The sequence below is a fragment of the Callorhinchus milii genome, unplaced genomic scaffold (assembly GCF_018977255.1).
Source record: "Callorhinchus milii isolate IMCB2004 unplaced genomic scaffold, IMCB_Cmil_1.0 Scaffold1, whole genome shotgun sequence".
NCBI classification, from domain to species: domain Eukaryota; kingdom Metazoa; phylum Chordata; class Chondrichthyes; order Chimaeriformes; family Callorhinchidae; genus Callorhinchus; species Callorhinchus milii.
Genome location: NW_024704742.1, coordinates 111,570,915 through 111,598,718, shown reverse-complemented (window position 1 = coordinate 111,598,718; position 27,804 = coordinate 111,570,915).

Here is a 27,804-nt window from a genome sequence, read left to right as displayed (position 1 = left end):
TAAGGAATTCTGAAATAAAGTTGCTAAAATCACTGAGGGAAACAAAAGTTCAAAAGAACAGAAAGAATTGCAAGGAGCGTCTAAAACCATTCATCTTTATTACAAATATTGTGACAACAGCTTTGCATATACGTACTGCCTTTCACGTACAAAAATGTCTCAAGGCACTTCCCAAGACAAAGTGGGGGCCCAAGCAGGGTGGTAGATGGAGGGAGGTGACCGAGTGCACGGTTAAAGAGGTAGTATTTTAGAAGGGTTTTGAAAGAGGAGAGGAAGGGTTCAAAGCAGAGAGGTTTGAGGAGAGAGTTCCAGAAGTAACAGCAAAAACAGAGGATGCTTTGTTTGCATTTAGTTTGCATTAAACCAAATAAAGTTCAAGGTTAGAGGAATACTGTATATCTACAAAAAACCTGCATAATTTGCCAAGAGTTTTATAATAGAAAATACTATAAGCGAACAAAGATTATATACAGTATTTACTAAGGAGAGGTGTTTTAACAATTAAAGCCTAGTGTATATAATCACTGGCTAATTACAATATGCCAACTAATTGCAGCTTAATAAAAAGTTGCATAACTACATTAGTCATCAAGTGACTTTTCTAAGTATTGCACTTCTTTGAAGGGATTATTATATTCTATGCCAAAGACAGTTTTGTTTTTGCATTTGTTCAAAACCGTAGCTTTTTCAAAATATATGGAAAACTCTCTGACCTGATAACCATCATGTTAGATTGGGCCGGTGCCCACTTTTCCAAGCCAATACAACCACTTTAAGTTAAACATAAAGTTAATGGCATAATTCTTTTCATTTCAAAAACAAGACAATTACATTTATATAGCGCCTTTCATGTCGGGAGGACATTCCAAGGCGCTGGACAATCAGTATTTCGGGCCCGAGCTGGAGGGGAGGGGGGGGGGGGAAGGACGGTGACCAAAGGCACGGTTGAAGAGGAGAGTCTTGAGACAGGTATTGAAGGAGGCAAGGCAAGGGGTGAGGCAGAGGGACTGAGGGATGGAGTTCCAGAGGGTGGGGGAAGAGTGGCTGAAGGCCCACCCGCCAATGGTGGGGAGGGTGAGTCGGGAGACGTAAATCAGGCTGTTGCTTGCTGAGCGGAGGGAGCAGGCAGGTTGGTAGGGGGTTAGGAGATCACAGAAGTAGGAGAAGCAACGCCATCGAGGGCTTTGAAGATGAGGACCAGGATCTTGAACTGTATCTTCTGTGTGATGGGAAGCCAGTGGAGTCGGGCGAGGATGGGGTTGATAGGGTCATGGAGTTCTGGATGATCTGCAGCCTTTGGAGGGAGGAGTTGGGGAGGCTGACAAGCAGGGAGTTTGCATAGTCAAGCCTGGATGTTATGAATGCGTGTATGAGGGTCTCGTCGGCCTGCGGTGTGAGACAGTGGCGGACCCGAGGAGGCGGGGGAAGGCAGAGCGGTCAAGGCACGGGTGTGGGGTAGAAAGGATAGTTGAGGGTCAAGCAAGACCCCAAGGTTCTGGACTGACTTAGTAAGGTGGAGTGTGCAACCATGGATGGTGATGCTGTTAGGTGAGGTGAGGTCCTGCAGTGTGGAGGCGCTGACGGAAGCCAATCAGGAGATCCTCGGTCTTAGTGATGTTCAACTGTAGAAAGTTAGCTCTCATCCAGGACTTGATGTCTGACAGACATTCTGTCAGGACAGCAGTGGTCCTGGTGTCAAGGGTGGAGGGAGAGAGGTAGTGTTGGGTGTCATCCGCAAACATGTGGATTTGGCCCCATGTCTGCGGATGATGTCACCAAGAGCGAGCATATAGATATGATGAGGAGGGGACCAAGAACAGAGCCCTGAGGAACACCGCACGAGATGGTGCAGGGCTAGAGGAGAAACCATTTGTGGAGATGAAGTGGAGACAGTGTGAGAGGCAGGATCTGAACCAGTCAAGGACAAAACCATGAAGGCTGAGGTGAAAGGAGAGGCAGTGGAGGAGGATAGAGTGATCAACGGTATCAAAGGCAGTAGAGAGGTCAAGGAGGATAAGGAGCCAGAAGGAGCCCTGGTCACAGATGGACAAAATGGCATTTGTCACTTTGGCTAAAGCTGTTGCTGTGCTGTGGGCGGCACAGAAATCCAATTGGAGGGGTTTGTGAAGGGAGTGATGGGAGAGGAAGGAGTGAAGCTGGAAAGCACAACTTGTTCCAGGATCATGGAAAGGAAAGGGAGGTTGTAGATGGGGCCATAATTTGAGAGCAGGGATGGGTCCAAGGAGGGTTTTTTAAGGATAGGTGTGATGACAGACGTTTTTAAAGGGGGTGGGAACAGTACCATTGGACAAGGAGAGGTTTATGATATCTGTGAGTAGAGGGGCAAGGAGGTGGAGCTGGGAGATAAAGCGAAGGGTTGGGATGGAGTTGAGGGAGCAGGTGGTTACTTTATTGTGGGTCATAGTGGTGGTGAGAGTGAGGGGAGACAGATTCAAAGGTACGGAGGGGTGGATGGGTAGGGGCCGAGATGGTGAGGGGGAGATGGGGATGTGGGTGGGGTTGGGGGGGTGCTAGACGGAAGGGCAGAGGCCTTTTAATGTCAGATCTATTGATACTTTCAAATCTCATACTACTAAAACATTGCCTCTCCAATATATTGCGTCCTTACGATTATTTTTCCCCTGTGCATGTCTGTCTGCTCCCATCAGAGATGCAGAATCGTTCCAAATTTGCTTCGACATAAATTCCAAAAGACAGGTTTGACAAAGAAAGGGAGATGTCTTGTTCGTTTTCCTCTTGAGAGTCTGTCTGGGCGCCAATTTATTCACACATAGAGCATTGTTCTATTAACACCGGATGTTGCGATTTATGTTAAACAACATTCCATTGTTTAAACATTGAATGCAAAAAATGTAAGAATGTAAGAAAATTACTATGAAGCAGAAAAGTTTAGGGTTTGTGATGTTATGAGGAGCTCCTCCTGTTCACTGAATCATGAGTTGAGCTAAAACATCCTGGATGGTATTGTTCTTGAGTCTGGAAGGTTGTTCGTTCAAAAAAAGTGATGAAAAAAGAGGTGGAATTAAAGAGGACCCTTTAACCCATTTATTCTTATCCTTCCAGAATACCCACATTACCTTCTTCTCATTATAGCATTGAGCACCTTCTTAACAAAGTCCAGTGTGCTGGGGTCCCCCAACTTTCCTGGTAACCGGTTCACGTTATTCATTAGTTGATGATTACCTTATGCAAAAAATATATCCTGGTGTCTGCCCTGAAATGCATTTGACAAATCTGCACCTGAAACTCTTCTTCTGCTGCCTCTCTGAAACCATGTATCCACTTAGTCCTTGACTCTTTCAAGACGCAAAGATTGTTTTGTCTCACAAAATAAATATTCTCTTCACGGAGATGAACTGGTTCTAAGAAAAGATGCAAAGCAAAGTGTACTGAATCCAAGGTAGAGTGTAGTTGTAGTTATGGTGTTATTTGGAAGGATAGTTCAAGCTGGACCCAACACCATGATGCCATGTTGTTGTTTTGGTAAGGGGGATTCTTAAATAAAAATGCTGCTCAAACAAATTGATATTTGGACACAGGACATTTTCAAGCAAGTGTATGATACTTTTTTAAATTGGACTCCCAGCTGGCATTCTTTCATTTATATACTTTACATTGGCACCTTGCTTTCAAAACAATATTTATACATACTTTGTCAGAAATACAAGCTTTCTTTTCACATAACATGTAAGAAATGTAAGCACAGCAAACTGTACCACAATCTTAGAAAGTAAAAAAAGTGAACTAGCTTATAAAGGAATTTCAGGGAATTGGAAAATTATACATTATATGTCTCTCTTTTTTGTAATTTTATTCTAGCAACATCTTAATGGATAGCATTATCCCCTGCACTAACTGCCCCTCCAAAGGATGGAGCTTTCAGACATTTTGTGTCCAATGTCTGGAACAGCCTCCAATTTGTACCTTCCGTTACATTGCTCAAGTTCAGTCTCAAGGCTATCAATTAGTTTCGGTCATCTTTCCCCTCCCACCCACTTCAGCTCCCACCCCAGCTCGTGTGTCCAGACAGCAATGTTAAGCGCTTTGAAACATCCTCCCGAAGTGAAAGGTGCTATATAAATGGATATTGTATTCGATTGTATAGCTGCAACCGTAACAAGTATGTGATACAGCCAGTGGAAAGTTATGAAAGTTATTCAATCTGCACCTCCGCTTAAAGAACATTTTGTAATAGGAAACATAGAAATTAAGACCCACAAAATTGACAGGAATCTTGACAGTTTAGTGCAGCTAAACCAGCAGAAAATTTAAATAGATATGCCCACTAAACTGACAGGAAACATGGAACTACTGAATAGTCTCCTAAAACAGCAGGATATTGCAATGTATAATTATATTTGAAACTCAGACACATACAGCGAGTACACTTTGAGGGAACTGGCCACCATAGAGAGACAAACAGAGAGTCAAAGATCATGGATAGTTTCCATAAATGGTGAATAAAAAGTCTCCAAGAAAGCATCGCCATTGGACAATCTACCACCAGGTCTAGAGCCCTAGATTTGGAGCCTGTTTTTTGTTGGCATAGATTATAAGATATATCCTTTGAATGTTAGGCAGTAGGATACCTGGATGTAAAGCCAGTAAGTACCGTGAACTGACTGACAGAGAATCAGTTGTGATGGACAAAATGACGTATAAACATAAACCTCTTGGGAACTGAACACCACTGATGGATGGCTCCACAAATTGCTAGGGAACAAGGTGCTTTGGATAAAACAAATTATACTGACAATCATCCTTTTTCCAGCTGCTGACACCAGAAGTTATCCCAACAAGCAGCTATTCATTGCAACTTTCAAAATGGTATCTGATACGACACATTTAGTAGAAGGGTAAAAGTGTTCCAGGAATATGACTGCTGGGAAGATATGTCAGAGAGGAATTTCTAGAACAGTAAATGAACAGTTTGAATTTTACAAAGGTTTTCAGATATAATCTGCTGTGCACAATTGGCTGCCGCGTTTTCGCCCACAAAACATAGTCAATTCACTTTAGAGTGTATTCTGTGAAACGCTTTGAGATGTCTAGAAGATGTGATAAGGCACTATATCAAAGGCAAGGATTATTATTATTATAATTTGTGTAGTGGAAAATGTATCACAATTGTTAACTTGTTTTGATGGCTGTCCTTTTTTTAAAACTTGGGATTTACAATTTGCCAAATTTTGCAAATCTAGCAATCTGTATTCTCAAACTAGACTTTACAATTGACGCAACAGTTTATATGTTTTAGGAATATTGTGTTTTTATAGATCCCAAATATTGCCCTTTAAGGTACATTTCCTTTCTTTGCTCTTCCTCTCAAAAACACTGCATTGATTTTTTCTGAATTGAATTCTATTTGCTACGTACTAGCTCAATGCATTAACCTGTCTGTTGCTTTTGTGGTCTTCTGGATTCTTTGCCATAATTTGCCACACCTCCTAATTTTGTATCATCAGAAAATTTAGACACCGTGTTCACTAGGCTGAAGTCCAGATCATTTATGTATCAAAAATAGGAGAGGGCTTAGCACAGACTGTGTGATTTCACATACACAACAGTCCCTGGTACAAAAATCATCTCTTTTTACTGCTACTCTCTGCTTCACATTCTTCAATCTTTCTCCATCTATGCTACCATATTCCTTTCATGTCATATGACTTGATAGCCTTGCCTTGTTTAATGATTTCTTATGTAAGATACGATTACTGAGCTCAGAGCAGAATCTTCTATGGTAGATCAATTTTTAGGTAATATAACAAATATATATTAATATAATCCTTGCCTTACCATACTGTCGAGCTGCCTTGAAGCAGCTCACAGGAATTACTGAAACGTGTATTACTGAATTACTGAAAAGTGACTGTATTTTTAGGCATTTTTATACAATTGTCTGTGTCTCTGCAATGATAGAAATTCTGAAACAAATAGTAACACTGATATAATTTGATTATTTGGCACTATGCAGTGAGGAAGTCCCAACAAACAGAGCATGAGGAAAGGAATGAAAGCTGATAATTAAAGAGAAGTGGTGTTTAGAGTGGAGACAGGTGCACACAGCTTGTGAAAAATGCATGACTTGAGCTCATTGATTCTGTTCAAAATAATGTATCACATGAACCTTTTGCAGAAGTTCACAAGAGAGGTTGGGATGAAGCAAACTATTTGGTCCATTTGATCTTACTCTACCATCCTCCCATCATAGCATCAAGCTGCACCATATATTAATGCAGCACACTTTCTGGTAACCCATTTCAGTTGGGTAAAGAAATACTTCCAGTCACCTGTCCTGAGATTGATCTTTACAACTATAAACCCACACTTGTGTTCTGCTGACTCAACACATCCAAATTATAGTTCTGTGCCATGTTTCAAAACATGCCTATCTGATGCTTCTGTTCAGCTCCCCACCCACTGGCTCCCACCCCAAGCTCAAGTGTCCATCTTGAACTTTGGGTGCACTTTGAGATGTCGTCCTAGTGTGAATGGCATTAAATAAATATGAATTGTATTGTTTTGTACTGGTGGTTAAATTGCATATCGGGCATTTCGATAGTTGGGAGATATGGCAACAAAAATAACATAAGCAATCATTAATATTTGATGGCATCTAGTAGGCAGTGAAGGGACATATAAGAAGAACTATGTGGCATGTAAAAGTAAATTAAATTGTGCAACGCCAAAATGAAACAAAGAATGAAAAGGTCAGGGAGGAAATAAAACATCCTGACAAAAGCGGCCTATGGAAAGGAATAAACGTTTAGTTGGGGCAGTCCATGAAAATGTTCAATTAATGCAATATTTCTTTTGTATACACATCAAAAAATCATAGAAACAAAAAAACATCATGTATGTAGATATCATACGGTCTCTGTTAAGAACTAGAGCAGAAAAAAGTAAGAGCACAAGAGTGACCACACATCAGGTTTTAACTCAAAGGCATGAATTTTGTTTTATGTTTCTGCATGTCCTTGTCTCTTTAGAAAATGCTAGTTCTCAACATAGTCAAAAAATAAACTCATTTTTGGTCATCTCTATTTTGCATATCCATCATAACAGCAGGTGGCAAGCAAGCAACTGCTGCCTCTGAATGGTGCCACATCAACAGAGTATTTCAAATATTTTTAAGTTAAAAAAAATACCTGGCAGCTGCCAGTCTAGAGAGAGTCATCTTATTTTTAGTGCTGTCTGCATTTAATCCCCAGCAGTCTAGATGAGAGGGTTATCTGTACATGTGTCCCGTCCACAGGATTCAACTGAAAACGCCATGCTCTTTAAGTGAATCTGCTCTATAAAGTTGTACAGCGATACCTTGTACCCCACAGAGCATTACAAAATAATCTCCACCGTTAGGAGGTAAAAATATTTTTAAAAATTACATTTGACACAGCATCTTTTACATCAGGAGGATGGCTCAAAGTGCTTCACAGGATTTACTACAGAGTAAATGCAGCAGCCAATTTTGGGTACAGCAATGTGCCACAAACAGCCATGCACTGAATGAACAGTTTTATCTGGGGTACACTGGGAGAAACACCCTTCTTTTTTAAGTAGTGCCATAGGATGCTTAACATCCAGCTAAACTGGCAGACAAGGCCTCAGTTTAATATCTCATTCATAGGATGGCACCTCCATCACCACAGCAAATGTATGCAATTTTACCATGCTGTTCAGCCACAGCACTGTAATAAAGTGTCAGTCTAAACTATGGGGCTTGAACCCACAGCCATCTGACTCAGAAGCGAGAGTGCTACCAACTGAGCCAGCTGCCACCTTATCTTCTTTTTCTAAGATGCAACATTTAGACACTGGAGTTATTTCTGCTAACACTTCAGTCCTGCTGAATACATTACAATGAATGCTAGTAGTTCTCCAGTTTGTCATATAGGAGCTTGGACATTGAATGTCAATAAGCTAAATGACCATGATAAGAGATGGTTATAACCAAAGATTGTGAAGTAGCTTTGAACCCACTGTGAGCTCTGCAATAATGATAATTCAAAAGCTATAAAAGTGGAATCTCCAGATAATCATTTCCTTTGAGATCATTCTTCAGAAAACAATTATTTTAAAGATCACAGAGTATTTTCCTTTTATCCACCATCAATGATAATGCAACTCAGGCTGTCTGTTTAAAAGGAGAAAAATCAAGCTCACGAGTAAGGCATTCTTAATGACACACAACCTTTAAAACAAATCGTTCTGTTTCAAAAGCACCAGCAGAAAAAAAAATCACATTGCTACCATCTGAAACATAATTTCAGCACAATTTGCAGCAGATTGTCAAAAACATACAGACAGAATTCCACAAAGTCACAATGATTGAGTGCAAAATGGAACTAAATTACATATTGCAATATCATCAGTGAAGTCAGGCTTGTAATGTTAAAGGGAGACTGTCTAGCCAATATCTTTCCAACACTACTCGTTAAAAGTGTTACCTTACTGTTCGTTCCATTTATGTTCCTCTGAAATGTTCCTTAGTTTAACACAATCCAATTTTACTCCACAGAATCGAATCCTGCTGGTATAAGTTCATTTTTCTTTATTACTCAGAAAATAATAAGTTTCTTCCAGCAGACTTTGGCCCAAGGAATACCATAAAATGTTGTACTTTATATATTTTATAGTTGCAGCAAATTTATACAAATAGTTGAGAATAGGATTTGAGTTGCCATTTACGCATTCCATTCCTGAGACTGACAGTCAGGAAGCTGTGCACGAAAGATGCATTAAATCAGGAAAATAGTGCTGAACACTGTAATTTCTATCCATTAGATAATAGTAATAATCATTTTCTGGCTGCCAGTAGAAGTATTACCAACGCATCGTTCCTGATTTTGAATGACAAATAAATTGCTGCTCAATTATTTCTGAGTAGCGCATGTGTCCAGCAAATACTCAAGCATAGTCCACCATTGCTCCACTGCCGAGGGCCATACTGCTCCACTGCCGAAGGCCACTACTACTTTTCCAGCAGCTTCTCTGGTATTGGATTTGCACCATACTTAATAGACATATTGAGCTATCATGATATTTGACCCACAGAAATTGCTAATACTATAAATCCAAGCTAAGAACAGGTATTTAGGGTTTGGAGAAAGCACTCTTTTTATTCATATTTTTAGATGTAAACACATGTTATTTTCTCTATAACTGCCCTACATGTTTTTGGGCACTTATATTAGGCATCAGCTTGGCTCTTTGGTAGAACTCTTGCATCTAAATCAGAAGATTGTGTGTCCAACTCTGAGGGGGCTGATATGGGGCAGACAAAGTTGTGATGGGTAGGCAGGTGCTATGTTTGTGGTATACTGGGCCTGTGTTTGAGGCAAGTAGGTTTAGAATGGGGCAGATAGAGGCTGTGTTTGAAGTAGGCAAGGTTGTGCTGGATTAAGATGTGGTCAAAGGGAGTAACAGGCAACCTGAATTAATAACTAACAACCAATGAAAATAATTATAGGTGATTCAGTGTTTCCACATTGTTAACCCCAGCATATTTGGTACATGGGTGGTTAACCCAATGCCTAAGTTAGACTCTAGTGGTTTCTCAAGTTTCATTCTCACCAATGTACTGTTTGATATGAAATTAAACCACAGATCTTCGCCAACCAAGAGGACAGCCTGGCAAGCTGCTTCCATAGAAGTGAACCTCAGTTGCAGATTCTCAGCTACAAATAGCTGCACGTGACAACACCAAGCACACAGAAAGACATTTGGGCCACTATCTTCTTCAAGGGAGCAGAAACACATGAATTTGATTCGTGGGGGAAAAAAATCTACAGTCAAGTCAGGACATCAATTATGTTTCATAACAAAAAGACTCCTCAGTATAATGGCAGAACAACGCCAACCTCAACAATGTTCAAGTGATAGAATGAAATCCTTGTATGGTGACTTCAACCTCAGTGCTCAGACACTGGCACAGTCCAATCATCACTCCAGACATCAAAACCCCCGTTAAATTCTATGATTAATGCAATGTTTAAACAAACTAACAAAAATAAGTTACATTTGTGCCAAGAACAACAACAACAAATTACATTTGTACAGCACCTTTCACGTTGGGAGGACGTCCCAAAGTGCTGGCAGAGCCAAACAAATACATAATGCGATCAGAACTGTGGTTTGATTTCTTTATAAATCTACAGTTTAGAGGAACATGCTATTCCTTTTTAAAGACATTATAGTCCTCAATCAGTGTAAACTTGCATTCTCAGGACATGTTGTACAGCACAGCCATCATCCATTCCTTGGTTGCTTCTTCTCCTCAATTACAAATAACACCAAATGTGGGAACATTAAATGAAGACAGTAAGGAGGTTAGTCAGAGGCTCAGTGAACAGTCAGAATCATTTTACCTGCAATATACGTGGAGTTTAATTATTCAATCTTTGAATGAACTGATGATAAACTGCTGCCTCAAATGAAGAATAAAAAATTCATTAAAAGCGTTTTGCTATAATTCTGCACCATGATTTTCTATCTGTGAAAAAAGATTGATGTAATTCATAAAGAAATGGAAATTAAAGCACATCTTGGTAAAGTTTAGGTGCTGGAGCTTGATAGGACATTTTGAATCCACATTCTAGATCGGGCCAACCCTGAGTTAGTTAATTCAAATCTGCACTGCCTATTTTCTATAAATTATACCTTTGCTAACTTGCAGTTCTTGGAATCAAAGTACAAATATCCTGATCCTTCTACCACAATGCTTCCCATTTAAAATAACAGTGCTCGTTCAAAGCCAGGCAGGTTTATGAGCTGTTGTGAAATCACTGCAAGGGCACTCATGATCTTAAACCAGTTTAAGCAAGTGGCAATGGCTGAAAAAAAAATCACTTTTCTGTTAAGCCAAAGCATCTTCACTGCAGGGCATGATCTAACTATTCATGCCCTGAAGTGAAATCAATGCCAATTCTACCCACATTAATACTTACAGGATACATTGTTTTGAAGTCGTGCCACACCCTACTGTTTGCTATTAATTGTTGTGGGAGGTTCTTTTTCCAGTCTCTGCCCCACAGTAGTAACTCATTATCAAGGCTGAGTACATTAAAACCAATTACATACAGGCTAACTCAAATGCTAAGGCTAACTCAAATGCTGTTTATAGTGAGGATCCAGACAGTAGACACACTACCCTGTATTTGGTTTCTTCATGGAAGCAGAGCTATTAATTAAAGCAAAATCCCTCTGCAATCCATTGCTTCATATTTCCACATTGCCATTTCATGCAGAGCTCTGGATTCACTTGCACTATTTCCTTCTGTATAGAATTCAGACAGCAATTCCCTCAAGAAGACAGTTCCTCTATGATATGGAAGCTGAGTCTTTCATTATTCACTCTATAAAGTTTGCATACCCCAGGGTTTACCAATTATACCAACGAGCAGATGCTACCAAATTAAATACAAAGGGAAAAAATGCAATGTATCAATAATAATAATAATCCTTGCATTTGGTAAAGCGCCTTTCACCTCTAGGAGATGATGTGTCAAAGCACTTCAAAGGATTTATTGTGATGTGTGAGTTTTTTGTGTGTATTTGTAGGCAAACATCCCAATTGAATGCAGCATTGTACCCCAAACAACCATAAACGAATGACCAATTTCATTCAGAGGATTGTTGGCCAGTACACCAGAAGAAACTTTCTTTTCTTTTCAAGTATTCCCATGGAATTTTTAATGTCAACCTGAAGGGACAGACAGGATCTCAGATTAACATTTCATCAAAAAGACAACAACTCTGACAAAGCACAACACCCAGCACTGCATTGGAATGTCAGCCGAGATGATATGAGTTCAAATTTAAAGCCAATTTGAGGTATCTCTTGGCGATTGGACCCAGAAGAAAACAGGTTGTCCTCTAATAAGGAGCTATAAAAATGCCAAGTTCTTTGTTTCTAACTCAGAGCCTTTTCTTTGATAGCTTGTCAAATACAACTTAACAAACTCAAACATGGTATGACTAATATGGTCGCATGTGAAGTTATTCATCTGGCTGTTTACTCACAATCACCTTCATGCCTTCAGTAACACAAAACACCCTGAGTAAGCCTGAAGCGTATTCAAATACAATTGACACTGACTTTTGGAAGTGAGTCAAAATGCTAAAATTCGTTGATTCATGATTGATGAGAAACCTTTTTGCACCTCAGTGTTAATTAAAATGCGATACTGAAAAATATTTGAATTCAAGAAACAAAAGCTGGTCAAGTCTCTCAATAGTTTAGCTTTTAGCCTTTGGCTCACACCAAAGTAATGGAACACTACAGACTCCCAGGATTACAAAATCATTTGCATTAACCATTCAGAGTGCCTAGCACTGAATATTTTAAAAGAACTATATTAAGTAAAAGGGGTTTCGTTGGAAGCTGAGAAAAGGAAAATTTCCTTGTCTCCTCTCCTGCAAACAGATGGTTACTCAGTAGTGATTCTCATGAAATTGTAGGCCTTGATTTCAGGAAACTCATCACTCATGCACATTTCACAAGGTGATTCCTGCTGTTTTTCCTGCTACATTTCTCAGGTTGTCTTCTTACGTTCAAATGCAATAACACCCCTGTAATTAAGACACACAAGAAGAATAGACAGATATGCATTTGTGAAAAACCTAAATAGACCCCAAAAAATCTGAATAAGCTTGCAAAGTCCTTTTAGGAGAGTGGCATAGGGACATGGGGACAATTTAAAACATTAGTGTTCATTGTTGTCAATAAAGTGGAAAGATCCATAAGTTGTAAAAAATAATTATTTCAGAAAATGATCATTATAATCATTAATCTAAATGTAATATATACTATTAAGATAGTATCTGCAATACTAATATGAATTGGCAGATGGGATTTTGGAATATTTTATTTTTTGGGACCAAATAATTTAATAACAATGTAACCATTTTGATCTTTATTTCACAATGACAGATAGTCTATGAATATTCTCATACTTCTTTCTATTATGTGAGTCAGACTTCACAATGTCAAACTTTATACTGATGATCCCTAAGGTATATGCAAAGCTAATTAGGGTGAGCTACCCTAAGAAAGCTGTAGTCGAATGGTGTTAAATCAGAGCTGTACACATTGGAGTAATGACTGTCCTATGCACACATTGTGATTTGTGGCTGCAATTTGTAATTGTATATCTCTTAGGAACAAATTTCATTGTTGTTATTTATTGCACTCATGATTATTAATGATACTGTAACAACTGTTGAAAGCAAATTACCTCACCTACATAATTTAGCTGTAACATGCGTGATAGTTGTGGAGATGTCATGATGATTTACTTGATGGAGAAATCCAGATTTGCTTTATCCTCTATGACTGTTACATGAGTAGAGTTTGCTTGAGGTCACTAAAGATATTACCCATTTTGAATATTTTCTGAAATATGACAAAACATTTATGAATTAGGGATTCATATGACGATGATAATATGGACCAGACAGGTTTGGAAGCAGCTTCACTGGATAGAGGTTGGAAAGAAAGTTATTGCATTTACCAAGGACCCTACTTGCACCACAGAGGTGTGTGACAGCAAACACATTCCTGTATTTATTCCATCCTGTTGTTGCTTGTATTTTTCAGTTTTACTGTTTTGATGATCTCACCCTAGCATTCAAGTCCCTCCACTCCTCTGCACCCCCTACCTCTCTGACCTCCTCTCTCCTCAAAATAGTACCCGTTGCCTTCGTTCCTCCGGGTCTGGCCTCCTCCTCGCCCCCTGAGTCCTCCGCTTTACCCTCGACAGCCGAGCCTTCAGCCACTATGCCCCAAGGCTCTGGAACTCCCTTCCCCACTCCCTTCGCCTCGCTCCCTTCCTTGCTATTTTCAGGTCTCTGCTGAAGACCTTTCTTTTCGACCGCGCCTTTGGTCACCTTCCTCCCCCTCCCCCTGGCTCAGTCCCGGGATCCGTTACTGTGAAGCGCTCTGAGATGCTGTCCGGCGTGGAGGGCGCTATATAAATCCAAGTTGTTGTTGTTATTGTTTGAACTTTTTAATATAAAAACATGAACATGATTGAGCTATTACTGCAATGATATCTATAAATTGGCTTTTTTCAAGCATTGCAATGTTTGAGGGAAGGTCTTCAATGAAACTTATGCTCCTCGAGGCAACTGATGTTAGTGTCGGGAAATGGAACATTTGCAATTTATGCATGAAGTGTTAACATTAAGCACTCAGAGGTCATGAGTACAACGTGAGTAAACCTCCAGCTGATCTATCGCAAGAATATTTTCATTCCTATCTCAGAAGACCACCGTCGACTGAATAAAATAAGTACAGTATATAAAATCTGTGCCTTGTTCCATTCACAGGATCACAGAACAGATTGAATGAAGATGACTCTTCAGACCATCAGTTTCCAACCTTACAGAATACCCACCCCATCACCTTCCTCCCAATACACTATCAATCAGTTTCTTAAATGAGTACAGTGTCTTGGTTCCCCACCCCACTCCTCCCTTGTGTAAATAAATATTTCCTGGTGTCTGTCCTAAAATTACCCTTCACAACCCTGAAAGTAAACTGTGGTATTTTACACTGATCCCGATGGCTTAGCAATGACTACATGTCATGGATAATTCAGAATCCATCACAGTATAATGTTTAAACAGTATCACAGTTTAAATGACCGTGACTGACTTTAGTTTCCTAATGATCATATATCATGGTCTAGGCAGACAGAAGCACATTCAGTAGGTTCTATTTATTTAATTTTGATTCAATAATGATTAGAGTTCAATGAGTATTCTCTAAAGCCAATGTACTAAGCCTAAAGGAATATCTTTCTGTACATTCCACTACTCCAAGGAAGTCTGTATTCTTACATTCATCACATCTCTATATGTTTCAATTACAGGAAACAGATTTAACAAGTTAGTTTTTTTTCCACTGGAACTGATAGGAATGATGAAACGTTATGATAGGGTAAATAGTAACAGATTATTTCCACTGGTCGATGAGTCAGCAACCAGAGGGCAACAATTTAAGATAATCACAAACAGAATTAAAAGGGAGATTAAAAATTATGTTTGCACAGAGAGTGGTTGGATGTAGAATTCTTTGCCACAGACCATAGTTGAAGTAGAGTGCCTAAATTATTTTAAATGGAAACCTGTATTGTAGTGTTTTAGGAGTCCTGTAGCTCAGTGGTTAGAGCATTCACCTCACAAGTGAGAGACCTGGGTTCGATTCCCGGCAGGGCGAAACCCTAGGCAAATTTCCTTACTCCACAAGCCCGATAACAATCCCTCAAGAAAAAAATAATAAAATTGGTCACTTCAATCCACAACTGTTTGTGAGACACTGCTGTGCGCAATTGGCTGCCCTATTTCACCCACAAATATGCAATCAATTGGCTTTACAGTATATTCTGTGAAGCACTTTGAGATGTCTAGAAAACATGAAAAACGCTATATCAAATGCAAGGATTATCATTAAAGGGGATTCCGATACATGCTTCAAGAGCAGTAATATTACAAGGTATAGAGAGTAACACAGAAAGTAAATTAAATGTGTTTGTATGGAGAAAAACACCAGTGCAGATCTGATGTACCAAACGGTTTGTTTCTGCACTGTAACTTTCTATGATTTTCTTCATATTTTTGGTATACTACAAAGATTTAAATTTGAGTCAATTTGTCCATTTACTTGGGGATTTTACTGTTTGATACTCTGAGCTCAGTGAATTGTTTGGTTTGCTACAATAGCCTGTCGTAAATAAAAATCACTTTCAGTAATGACAACAGAACTGAACTAATTATCAGTTTAATGGATGAAATGTGACATGTTTTGCAAATGAAAACCTGTATTGTTGTATTTTGTTTTGTTCTGTAGAGTATGGTGGTTATATAACATAGCTTCCATAATTCCAACTGTTAATTGTAAGTCTTCAGTGTAAATGTTGCATTAATAGCATTTTCAAACCATATACAAGGGTGGCTCACTGCTGTACGCAATTTAAATTGATTCAAAACTATGTATGGCTGACCACAATTTGTGCTACACTCGGTATGCAAGTTCTGTTCTCTTTACAGAGGTGAGTAAAGTCCAAATTTAAATTGCATACATCACAAGTTGTTATTCATCAATGCTCACCAAGGTGAGCGGTTTTAGTCAGTGTTTTGAAATTGAACACTTTCTTGTTTCAGGCACCCAGCACTAGCAACAGAATCTCCTAGGCCAGGTATAGCACACGTTATAGATTAAATGCTCCAATTATAAACACCCCAAGACCCTACCCTTTGTGAAGGGCACTATATCAATGCAAATTGTTGTTGTTGTTGTAAGTGCATTGAGATGTTCTCACTACCTTACAACAACTCTATGTAAGTGCAAATTGCCCTTAAATGCAGATGGTCACAAATGTGAAGCAGTTTTAGGGACAAAGGGTTAATTAGAGTCTAGTTTCAGTGGTCAGATGGTCTGATTCCTTTAAGGCTTCAAAGGGCTAGCATTAGCTGTTACATAAGATACAGACAGATGAATCTATTACGTGGAAATTTCTGATTAGATTCCTTAATAAACATGGGCAGAGGGTGAAAATATTCGGGGTGGGGGGGCGGAGGGGGAGGGAAGGGGACTGAACAAAACTCAGTTAAAGGGTCAGTCCCCTTTATGACAGCCTAGGCTGGCTGATGATTTGACTGACAGTTCCATTGACCGATCAGAAGTAAGGATGCCCTGAAGAACAGCCTGCCAGACCAGAAGTGGGTGGGCACCGATGATGAGTTGGCAGAGGGGCAAGAGTGGTCTCTGGGGTGGAACATGTTAGGGCTGCTCGAAGGACTGGATGTGGTTCTCCTCAGAGCTTTGCCCTCCCATCTCCACTTAAAGAGGTGAACTGATTTGTGGGGTTCGAGCCCCCTCTTGCAATAGCCACCTGTCACCTATGTTAATAAGTAAGACTCCTTATGGTAACTAACTAAAAGATGCTTCACAAGTAACAATTGCTTTCAAGTGCAGCAACTATGTATTTGTAGAGATCTTAAGTGAACTGTGAAAATGCCTTGAAGTAAAAAGGTTCCTGAAAGTCTTTCAAATTCTAAAACTGACCAAACACAAAGTTCAAACCCACCCAGCACTCTGCCTAACACAATCGCATGGAAAAATTGACAATTTTGAAAGCATGATGACAGATTTCTATATCTGCAGGAGCTGGATAAGCATTTGAAATGTTAAGGGAGCAAAGTGAACTAACCTTCAATTGAAAACATACCTTACAGAGGTAGTTGAGTGATTTACAAGGTACTTTGACACCTCTGATAATGCAACAACATTATTTTGATGCTGAATTCACATGACCTTCAAATCACAAGTGCACTGAATCATAAATTCAGTGCTCACATGCTTGAAGAGCACAACAGCTAAAAAGCTGCCAGTGATTTTATATAAGTCACTTCTAATAGATCATCTTTCTGTTTCCTTTAAAACATAAAAAATATTTCAAATTATAAAGAAACATTTTTTTAACACAAAAGCTGTCTGGTGTTGAAATGTTGAATCGTTCAAAAATCTTGGCACACAATTATCTTGCACATAGGAATACGTATGAGCATTTAGTTCAGGCATGAGATCTTGTGCAGCCATGCTTGATGGGGATCTTCATTAATATCTTCAGAAGGGAAATAAACATGTAAAGTATTTCACCATAAAACACATGACATACATCATGGGGTGGCCTGGATGAACTCCTCTTCACTTATTTACATGAAACAACTCGCTGGGCTCGATCATAAGCTGATGGTTAAAAATAGCAATTTTTCGTTACGCTTTTTGAAAGGCTAAATCTTATTACAAAGAAATAACAACATTCTTATTTTTAGCAATCATCGTTTAATAGACAACACCGTGTTACACAAATCAAGTCTACCCTGACTTGCAATTAGTTTAGCTCACAAGCCCAGCAAAAAACAAGGTATCAATGTTCTGTAAAGAAAAAAAACAGCATGGACAAATGTGGACCACGCAATTCAGTAAAATAATTGGATACCCTAACCATATACTGAGATACGTATATGTGCACATTTGTGATATAAATTCAAAGTTACATTTATTCTGTAATATGGGCAGGAGATTACATACCCGATAGATTCATTCAAAGCTTATCATGGCACTGCAAGCTAATAAACAGTGAATAAGCAGTGTGGACATGATGAATTGAGTATGGATTGACACAATATAATTACTGCCTGTGTAATTGACAAATAACAGAAACAACAAGAGGCTGTGACAAAACATTTCTATAAGTGTGCATTGGAAGAGACTAACTCATTTGTTAATGGGTTAGAACGAGAAGGAAGTCTCTCCTGGTGCCCTTGCTAATAATCCCCCAGATAAAATTGGTCAATCGCATTATGGCTATTCATCTACAAACAACAGCCACTGTATTTTACTGTAAATCCTGTGAAGCACTTTGAGACGTCTTGATGATGTGATAAAGCAGTCTATCATATGCAAGGATTATTACAGTTACTAGAGTACTGTGTATAGTTCTAGTTGCCATGACATAAAAGAGCTGCCAAGGCCTTAGAGGCAGTGCAGAGGAAAACAACATAATCCTCCCCAATATTAGAGGAATGAGCTATGAGCAAAGATTAGACAAGCTAGGGTTCTTTAGTCTTGAAAGGATACCTCTCAGAATGGACTTTTGAGGCCCATAAGATTTGAAATGGGATTGAAAAAGTAAACTCAAAGCTATACATTCGGAAGCATTGAGATAGCAGAACACGTTTGGGGTTGAAAAGGACAATTTCAGGACAGGAAGTATTTCTTTACCCAGGGTAATTAAAGACTGGAACCAATTACCAGGAAGGTTAGTTGAGGCCAGGAACCTGGATTCATTTAAAAACAATTTGATGTTGTGATTGTAGGATGTGTATTCTGGAAGGATGAGATTAAATAGGATGAAAGGCTTTCTCCAGGAGTCTGAGACATTGTAATAATAATCTTTGAATTTGGTATAGCACCTCATTAGGTCGGAAGAAAGTTTCAAAGTGCTTCATAAGATTTATTATGAAGTGGAGTGACTTATTTATGTGAAGGGCGCTTTAAAATGCAAATTGTTGTTGATGCAGACCTTCTCTGTGATTTTACATGAACCTGTGAATTGTGTATCAATATTGTAGGCATACTCAATGTTTTACATGATGATGATTTCTGCAGAGGGGCTAGATACCTCTTTTGTGACTAGTTGTATGTTGCTTACCACTCTAAGATGAAAAGACCACAAGAGACCTTTGCATGAAGAAAGCCTTTGTTCCATTCAATCTCCTCCTTCCAGAATATCCACCATCAGTGAAACTACAACACTGTGTGCTCAGAAAGCTTAGTGCTGCTGAAGAACTGCTGATACCCAGCGAGGCATCGAATTATAACCTCCAAACCCCGCCATCTTCCAATTACAGCATCAATCTATTTTTGAATGAGTCCAGGGTCCTGACTGCTACCACTTATTGAAACATTATCTTTAAAATTATGAATCTCCTTGAATCCCTGGATATGCAATTTGTTTTCACCATTTAATCCATCCCTTCCCTAATGGTTTTACAGAATTGGTGAGCCAGCACTCCTAGTTTTTTGTAATTGAATCCTGGATAGATTCCTCCATTCATCAGATGGACATGTTCAGTGATCCAGGAATCTTGGGCAATTCATGAAGCATATCCTTCCTAGTTTTGCTTGTGGTTTCCAGTGTCTGTGGGCTGCATTACTTCAGAGCTTTTCGAAGAGTTATCCAAGTGTCTCTGCAACTCTCAGCCACATCTTCACAGAATGCTGCTGTTACAAAATTAACCAATTCATGTTCATCCCCAACGTGTCTCCACATTAGCTTCATCATGCAAATCAATTCATAATTACAGTTCAAGTTAAAACAGCATTAGCCAAGCCTCTCATTATTTTAAACATGTGGGTCATATCTCTTCTCAATCTTCTTTAATCCAATAACTGTTCAATGCATCAATGTCCTTTGGAAAAGATTTAGTTATTGATTTCCATGGTGTAACAATGATCATGAATTATTTTAAATTACCATGGAATTTAAACCAATAAACAGTATTATTACAATTTGAGGCATCAAGGGAGACATTTTGGAAGTGAAAATTGTGAACCTGTACTAACTAACTGCCAACTATTGGAGTGCCGATTAGCTGGATATTGGTTTACTTTTGATTTATGTCAATTTAAGACAATATCCCTTTAATCCATTATTCCAGGACCCAACTATTACTTTGAGGCTGGCCCCACCAATTTTACTTAGTTTGGTTGGGAGTGGGTCATCAAAATGTCTGACTGGCCTCTTTTTTCAAACATGAGATAATTAACACATTACTCATTGCAATACCCCTCTTTATTTGAACAATGATTGAACTGACGTGATAAGAAGCTGAAAGGTTTCCATTGAATACCTGATATCACATTCCATCTTTTTCCCTCTGTGTGTCGGTACAATGGTGATAGAGAGTTTGTTCAGTCGCTGTATAATGGTGCCACTGAGTTGGGAATCACAATGGAAACGGCTCAATTGGAAACTTTGTGCAGTGCAGCAATATCCTAGCAATGACATATACGTTCCATGCAACAAGTCCTGAATGACAGTCTGATTAATTGACTTGTCTCTGAGTAATGGCATGTGCAAGTCATCCTCTGGAATTATCAACTGAATGAAGATTTCAAGTCCTCTGAAGCTTTGCATTATGATAATAATATATTTATCAGAAGTGATAAGAGGTTGAAAAAAAAGGAAAAGCTGTGAATGTTAGAAATTTGAAATAAGTCCTAAAATGCACAACTAGTCAATCAACATCTGAAAAAGAGAGAAAGGTTCACGTTTTGGGTGCGACATTTCGTCAAAACTCTGAATGTAGGATCGCACCCGAAGCATTAACCTGTCTTTCTCTTTCAGAAGCTGATTGACCCACTGCACATTTCGAGCATTTTCTGTTTTCATTCAGTGCTGATAAAATCTTTCTATGCCTTTCAACTCCCTAGGAACTAATGAATGACAATCGTGTAAACTACTTTCCTTTCTTCTGCAAGATAATTATGAAAATTGTAAGAGACACTGTGCAGCGTAATTGACTAATCCTTGAAGAATATAAAATGTCAGCAGGCTTGCAGCAGTTGCAATGAAGAGTAGCTGTCGATTGCATGATGTCTGCTGTGAAACCTCTGCTGACTGCTGGAGCTAGGAGTCTGGAAAGTTTAAGAAATGATAATATGGATGCAGGTTTTTGGTTTCAAAAATCATTTCTGAGTGTGCCAGGCAGTCACGTTATTGTATTGGCAGCACGAGAACATGCTTTCTATTGCCAGTGTAGCCTGTCATTCTGAATAGCTGTGAGGAAGGTGGCTGGCTGGCTGACAGAGCTTGGCAACAGACTTTGACTCCTCCAGAAGTGAGATATCGAGTCTGAAGCCAAATCTGCACTCCAGCATATTATTATTATTATCTCTCATTTCCTTCTCATTAGCATTACAATAATGATACAGTAATTATTGAATGTAGAATATTTATCACAAGGAAATTGTACTCTCTGCAGGGATGAAAGTACTTTCTTTTGGGGATCAATAGATGATCAGAGTTGTGTCGTGAGGATAATTATCGAGTCCTGTAGCTCAGTGGTTAGAGCACTCGTTTTGCAAGCGAGAGACCTGAGTTCAATTCCAGGCAGGGCAAAACTTTGGGCAAGTTTTCTTACTCCACACGCCTAATAATAATCCCTCCAAAACCAAAAACAATAATAAATTGGTCATTTTCAATCTACGACTGTTTGTGGGACATTGCTGTGTGCAATTGGCTGCCGCGTTCGCCCACAAATATACAGTCAATTCACTTTACAGTGTGTTCTGTGAAGCGCTTTGGGACGTCCTCCCGACGTGAAAAGCGCTATATCAAATGCAAGGATTATTATTATTAATTACGTGTTGTTAGTTTTGAAAAAATCATCAAACTATATTTATTTTCCTCAACTATTTATCAACTGCTTGTCATACATAATATGCTTCTTTATTTTCATTTTCACTTACCATAGCCTGCCTTTCTTGCCTACCTTCCTTCCTTTTACTTAATTTCTAATGTTCCAGGATGCTACCCTGCTTGAAGAGTGCTGTATAAATGCAAGTTGTTGTTGTTGGTGTTCTCCATGCCAATTATGCAGTACATAATGGCATAATGTTAATACATTTTCATTAATGCTGCAATATTGAACATTTCCCAAACACTTCACAGATAATCAATTACTACTAGGTGAAAGGGGCAACAGTTTGCACACAGCAAGATCTCCAAAACAGCCTGAGGTAAATGGCCAATTAATATGGAAGATTAACACCAAGGACAAAGCACCAAGAGAGATTTGCCTTTTCTAATAGATTCATGGGATCTAAACAGTCAAATGGATCCTCATTTTATATCTCATTCAATGGATAACACTCCAACAATGCCACACTCCCCCAATATTGGTCGGCTCTGTGAGCTCATGTTCGATTGTGGGGTTTGAACCTAAATCTTCTGACCCAGTAGTGAGAGTGCTAAAATTAACATCCGTTGCCTAAAATGACACTTATATTGATGACAGCTCTTCCTCCTAGGTCAGAGGTCAAAACCACTGGAAGATTCACCAACACAAAGTGTAATTTTATCCTGTATGATCTCTGCTTCCCATTGCTAATCATATTGGGAGATCGACAAATTGATGTCCGGTTGCCTTTTGCCATTCATTGTGTTATTCAATAACACATAACAATAAAGGTTGTCATCCCTCTCCCTATCAGTGGTCACTTTGATCATTTGCTAGCGACATCTCAGATTTACACCAAGACACTTTCGAAGCTACCCATTGACTCACTAATCTGGATTTGGCTATTTGATGATTGCTAATTGCTTCTCTTGCCATAAGAAAGTAATAGTAATAATAATAATAATCCTTGCATTTGATATAGCGCTTTTCAAGTCTTCTAGACGTCTCAAAGCGCTTCACAGAATAGACTGTAAAGTGAATTGACTGTATATTTGTGGGTGAAATGCGGCAGCCATTTGCGCACAGCAGTGTTCCACAAACAGTCATGGATCAAACCGACCAATTTATTATTGTTTTTTTTCTTGAGGGATTATTATTAGGCATGTGGAGTAAGGAAACTTGCCCAAGGCTTCACCCTGCCGGGAATCGAACCCAGGTCTCTCACTTGCAAAGCAAGTACTCTAACCACTGAGCTACAGGACTCCAGTAGGAGTCTGTTTATCATCTTCATAAAGTTAAAGTTAATATCGCCATGATGGGGGGGGGGGGTTAAAAATAAAATCACAATTACATTGCTAATTTATCACTATTTGGCAAAATAGTAGATTTTGATGTAAAGATGTATGTTTGTTAATGACTAATTGTTATTTCTAATCTGCCTTTAGTACAGTGTTAAATGGGTTGTGCGCATGGACTAAAAGCACCAATTTAGCCACTTAAGGTCTTGATCCTATCATTTTAAAGACTGCGAGCTCCAGATGTTACAAATGCTGATGATACCCACACAAAACATTCAACTGCTGACAGCTTTTAGGACTATCACCGAGTTTGAATAAATCTGTAAAATTTTGAGTATTTTTGGATTCTGCATGTAAAGTCCCTGTCCATACTTTACAAATGCATTTTGGCACACCATCAAACAATACAAGCCATTTTAGCAATATTGCTGTTTACAGGAATATGTACAAGGTGGCCATAATGCATTAGTCAAATATGAACAATGACTGTTCATGAGGAATGCAGTTTACACATCAGACAGTGTTGATATGAAAACCTGTTTATAGTTGAACCCTTGCCCAAGCAAGGTAAGGTTAGCAAAGTACACTAGCAAATTGTCATAATTAACGTTATTCCCCCCCACCACCTTCCTCAGGTGCCTTTGCATTCAGTTTAGTGCCTTTCACATAAGAAGGCCATATCAAAGAGTTTTGCATGACTTATTGTAAAGTGTAGTGACTGCGTATTTTTGTAATATAATATTAAGCAAAATGTTAGCACAGGAGGCGCAAACAGCAAAGTTTTTTGGTTCACACTAAATTAATTTGACACGTTTGTTCTTACATATTTCTAACATTTGAAGACAATTGAGATTCCTATCTAGTCTATTATTATATTCAACATTTCCAGTGGGATAATCAACACAAAGCAATTTATCAACTATCTAAAACATGCTGAACATAAGTCAGCACACTGTGAGCTGCAGAGGGAATTCAATCATGAAATGGTTATTATCATGCTTGAAGGTTTGTAAGTGTTATCTCAAGAATGAAAGGATCATTGTGACACGTGTTTATAATGATGATTAAAAGCAAACACTATCCAGATTGTGACAAGGTTCATATTCATCTTGCCCCAAGGTAAACACTTACAACTTTGGAACATAATCTTAAAAGGCTCTTCTAATTAGCAGAGAGAATTTAATTTTCATCAGCTTTTAACTTCACATTGTGTTTTGAACAGCAAATTTCACCTCTTTATGATAAATGGCAGAAATATTTGAACATGTTAATATTAAAAGCATATACCAAAGCATATATTAAAGAGGGATACAAAGTTAGCCAATGCAGGCTATAGAAACTGTACGCAAAAGTAGTTGTTTTTCTTTGTGGCTAGTTTATAGTAGGCTTGGTTCCTACATTCATCCTCAGTTTTTTAGCACAAACCCCTATCTGGTTAGTGACCATAACAGTCAAGAAGTTCAGAAATCCCCAAACCCATCTTGTACAGATGTTTGGCTAACAGTCAGTGTGACATGACAATGCGGACAGTATTTTCTATGGGATTAGCTGTGTGGAAAGATGGAAAGAGGTACAGTTCTGTGCAGACTCTGTGAGACTGTAGCTCGGAAGGCATACATCACTGAAATCTAGTGCACCCACAGGACAATGAGGATGAAATGGATGACAATGAGTAATTGTATGGCTTGGGTTCAAGTAGCTAACCTATCTGGCAGCACTTCCATCACTTACTGTATTGTTATTGTTCTCCACTGGTTGGCCCAACTAGTACTTTGTAACAAGATAGAATAAGTTCAGGATTATCATTGGAAATGTTAAGGGAAAATATTAGAAGAGATTGTTTCACCCTCGAGGATTAACAGAATATGACATGATTTGGCCCAAATTTCAATTGAAGCTAAGACCATAACAACATTTAAAAAGAAACTCCAACAGCATGTAAAAGGCTATTAGAAAAAAACAGGTACACATGATTAGGGTGTACAACTCCATTAAAAAGCTGGCATCAACAAAGGCTGAAATGGTCTCTTTGCTGTCATTCCCATGATGTTACATTGCTCACATAAAAAGATAGTGAAGATAAAGACGACAAAATTAGATTTGTGAGATTCTTAAAAATAGCAAATCCTGAAGGTGCACAGATGTTTCTTAGACTGACTCTTTGGATACTGACAGCTATTATGATTTCATTGAAACTGCATTTTAGATACAGAAGGTTCCTTGTGCTTGGTAGAAGATCAGAATTTAAGCAGAATCCCCCTAAGTTGGTCTGAAAAACAAGCAGCATGTTGTTTACAAAACAGTTTGTAAATTAGACTCAAGTGATGAAAAATGACAGTAGTTATCCACCTCTCTAGATTTGTTGCTTTGTGTGTATACTGATAGCCAAGACCTAGCCACCAGAAAGTGACTCACGCATGGGTGGAAGTATGCAGAGGCTGCAGGAATGCTGGAGGTTTGTGGTAAACCACTTAATGTCAAGGAAATGGAAAAGCAAATGACAGTTACCCAGTGGTCAGACATTTGCAGTTAGTCTTCTGTGGGCAGTTCCCTCATTATATCCACAGTGAGACATGGGGCTGCAAGCAATGACACCAAGACCAACAAAATATGACTCACTTATGTAAAAGCCTATAGGAATCAGTTGATGCCATTGGGAAACAAAAAAAGCCAAGAGTAGTCAGCTAGAACAATTTACTATTTTAAGGGTTTGAGTGTTTTGTGTGAAGGGCAAATGCAATGCGAGATTGGAAGCTATTGTAACAGCAATTAGCACTCAGTTTCCAGAACACTGAGTGTCATCTGCAGCCTTATCACTTCTTAACAAATCAACAAGAAAAATGGCTGTTCTGGAACTGGTGCTGTGGTTATGGTATTATCTATTACACCAGGAATTTTACATATATTATCTGCTTCCCTGATCACCTCCCCAGAAAACATCCAGAAACTAAATTATCAAGCTACTGTTGGTGTATCCAGCATTCAGCCATCCCTCTGCTTCCCTGTTATTTGCCTATCTTCACGAAATATCTGGTATGTTGGTAATTATAATAATAATCTTTGCATTTGATACAATGCCTTATTATGTTTCAAAATATGAGTGTTTCACAGGATTGTTACTATGCAAAATGGTGACTATTTGTAGACAAACTTGGCAGCCAATTTGTGCAGAGCAATGTTGCTCAAACAGCCACAAAGTGAATGACCAATTTTATCTGGAGAATTATTGACCATTACTCAGGGAGAAATTCCCTAGTCTCTTTAAATAGTTTAACATCAACCTGACAGGTGGACCAGACCCCAGTTTAAGGTCTCAGCTGAAGGATGAGTACTTTGTATCTGTCTGTTTTCCTCCTTGAATACTAAGCAATTTTAACTGGATTTCTGTCAAGTTATTCAAGCCTGTGTTACCTTTTCTACATTCCAAGCTTACTGTCCCGTTAACACACTGAGATAATAAAAATAATAATCCTTGCATTTTATAAAGCAATTTTCATGTCTTCAAGACATCTCAAAGCGCTTCACAGAATTTGCTGTAACGTGAATTGGCTGTGTATTTGTGGGCGAAATGTGGCAGCCAATTGCACACAGCAGTATCCCACAAACAGTCTTGGATTGAGTGATCAAATTATTATCTTTTTTTTCCTTGAGGGATTATTATCAGGCACGTGGACCAAGGAGACTTGCCCAAGGTTTCGCCTTGCCAGGAACTGAACCCAGGTCTCTCGTGTGTTAGGCGAGCTCTAATACTTTGTTAATAATATTAAATTGAGGCCTGAAATATCTCATAGCCTTAGCAATAAGAGCATTGTCGTAAAATGCAATATTGTTCAGATTTGGGAAAATATTTGAATCCAGTCTTAATTTGAAATCCCGTATTCCACAGTCCTTAAAATCAGCTTCCAAATTAAGACTGCATTTAAGACAGCATGCCATTTGTTTTTCAGACCAACTGAGGAGGATTCTGCATAATTGACTTTTTCATAACTCTGAATACTTTAAAATTTTCTAAGAAAGCTCGGTACTCTGATCCTTTCTGGTGAAAGTACGTCATCTTCAGTATTGACAATAAATTCCGTGGGAATGTTTGTGAGAGAACATTTGTGTATTTGACTGAAAACTGGACAGTTGGCAGTCTTTGCTCTGGATGTTCTAAAATAAATGGGACATAACTTTTTTGAACATGTCTCGGTAGCTCCTCATGTAATGGCTTGCGAAGTGTGAACTATATTAGAGCTTTTGTTTCACCAGAGGATCTTTGATTAACCCTGAAAAACTGGTCATACCATCAATAGGCATACTTCTGAGTGAATAACAACAACAACTTGGATTTATATAGCGCCCTCCACGCCGATCGGCGTCTCAGAGCGCTTCACAGTAACGGATCCCAGGGCCGAACCAGGGGGAGGGGGAGGAAAGTGACCAAAGGCACGGTCGAAAAGAAAGGTCTTCAGCAGGGACTTGCAAATAGGAAGAGAGGGGGCGAGTCAAGGGAGCGAGGAAGGGAGTTCCA